A 2,284-nucleotide genomic window follows, 5' to 3' on the forward strand; every position below is an offset into this window, starting at 1 on the left:
AGTGGCCTCTGCAATGTGCTGGGCTGCAGAAGCGGGACCACTGGCCTACTTAGCGGTGCCATGTCCTCAGTCAACAGGGAAACCCAGAACTTCAAGACTTGCTAAAAGTGTTTGTTTATAAGGGATAAAAAGGAATGGCTCTACGGAGCACAGGGAAGTTTATGTTATGAATTTGGGAAGAGGCTTATTACTACACATAAGAACAACTGCACCAGATCACACCAAAGATCCTTCTAAGACCAGTATCTTAGCTTTGGCACTGACTGATAGGAAATGTATAGGGAAAAACATAAACCTAGGTCAACTGCAATGTCTTCCTACAACACCCTTAACTTGCAGAAACTTGTGGTTCAGGAATCTTGGTGGTTTTATATTTAACAGTTTGCAATAGGATTTTCAGGAATGAGTCTGAACAGCTGCTTTTTAAACCCACATAAATTTTTAGCATCAGCAACATCCTGGAATGAGGACTTCCACAACTGAAACACACAGTAGATCAAGAGCATCATTCTCCTGTTTGCTCTGACCCTGCCTCCAGCTGGTTTCATTGAGTGCACCCCACTTGTTTGGGAAGGTACAGCAAACAGTCAGTCTCTGGTCATTCGCGGTTTTATAAACTTCTACCATATCCTTCTTCACTCACCTCTTGTCTAGACAGAAGACCTCTAGTCTGTACATTACTTTGGACTAGCCTAGCTGCTTTTGTCACCAGTTTATCTGGTTCTGCTGTATTCATTTGCTCTATAAAAATAGTCTTGACTCTTGTCACTGTGTCATATTAAACCTGAGTTTACATATTCAAATCCTTCAAGAGTTTCTGTTTACTTGCCCGGAACAGATATTCTGGTTGCTGGGTGCAGTTCCCAGACCTCCCTAACAATCTTTCTTTAGAACTGGTGGCATATTAACTGTTTTCTGCACTCCTGCTATTTTGCTGGGTTTGAACAAGAGGTAGTACAGAACAACCGTTCACCTAAAGGAAAATAGGTGAGGTGGTCTTCAAAGGAGCACACAGCAATTTCCACTAGGAAATCCCTGGTTGTAATGGATATTCTGCAGACTTTAAAGGAATCTTTTAATATTTTCTTAAAAAATTCACATTCTGAGGAAGAGAATGAGAAAGTTATCCCCCTTTCCCCATCTGTACCCCTCCTGGCTGCTGCTTCTTGTGGCAACAGGTGTTATGTCCTCAAGGGAATTAGGAAAAATAACATCAGAATCCCCTCTCCAGTTCACACTGAGCTTCTGCACTGGCCTGTATCCTGGTTCCATGCAGAAGAACATGCTGCACTTCTCAGTGTGCAAGAATTGGTTTCCCAAGCCCTGAGACAGGTTTGGCAAGCCACTGAGGCTGTCTGTTGTGTTCCCCTACTCCCCCAGCTGTCTCTTACCATACTGGGACTGGCAGAGCAGTAGTTGTTTTTCCTCTCTCGTCCACTTCCAGCAAAGTCCCACCAGCTTAGTTAGACAAGTGAAGCCACAGGCAGGCACTTTCTTCCAAATTAAGCTGAAGAGAACTTGGCCTTCAGATGTCTACCTCCCACCCATTCCCCAAACCAGGTCAGCACCCCACAGTCCCACTGTTGGAGTGGTTTGAGACAGCTCTAAACCATGTCAAACAAACTCAGAGCACCTACTCAAACTGCTCAGCCCAGTTCAGACTTGTGAGTGGACAACGTATCTCAGAATAAAGTAGTAGAGTTGAGGATAAAAATAATCTCAGCTTTCAGGTGCACAAGTCTTTCTTCACGCCTGAAACAAAAGGAGCAGCTTTCAAAGGCAACTACAAGGAAAGACCAAAATATTCATAGTTCAGTCCATCACAGAATGGACCAAATATACATGACCTTATCACTGCATTTCACCTGAAGTAAAATAAGGAGGACTCTCATGAAGAAACTTCTTGGCACCGCACAGAGCTTTCCTTCAATGTGATGTTGAGCAGTTGCTGTTAGCAGGATTGGGTACAGCTGGAACTGGCAAGGCTGCCTAGTCATACCCTTATTCTCCTTTTTCTACTCTAGCCACTTGACCTGCTAAGATAAAGCTATTTAGAGAAACAGTGGGTTAAGAATGGAGTGTCCAGGGAAGGAGGGGAAGAAACTAAAGGTTTGAATTAAATAAGACAACACTTCTACACAGGGTATCAGAAAACTCAACAGTAAGATATAAACTGTTCTGGTCCAAGTACAGCACACATAATTCCTCATGACATATACTTCATCACAGCTGATAGAACTATAACATGCCTGAATGTGGTCACAGTGCAGACAACAAACAGAAA

Source organism: Falco biarmicus, chromosome 1 (genome assembly GCF_023638135.1).
Source record: "Falco biarmicus isolate bFalBia1 chromosome 1, bFalBia1.pri, whole genome shotgun sequence".
Classification (NCBI taxonomy): Eukaryota; Metazoa; Chordata; class Aves; order Falconiformes; family Falconidae; genus Falco; species Falco biarmicus.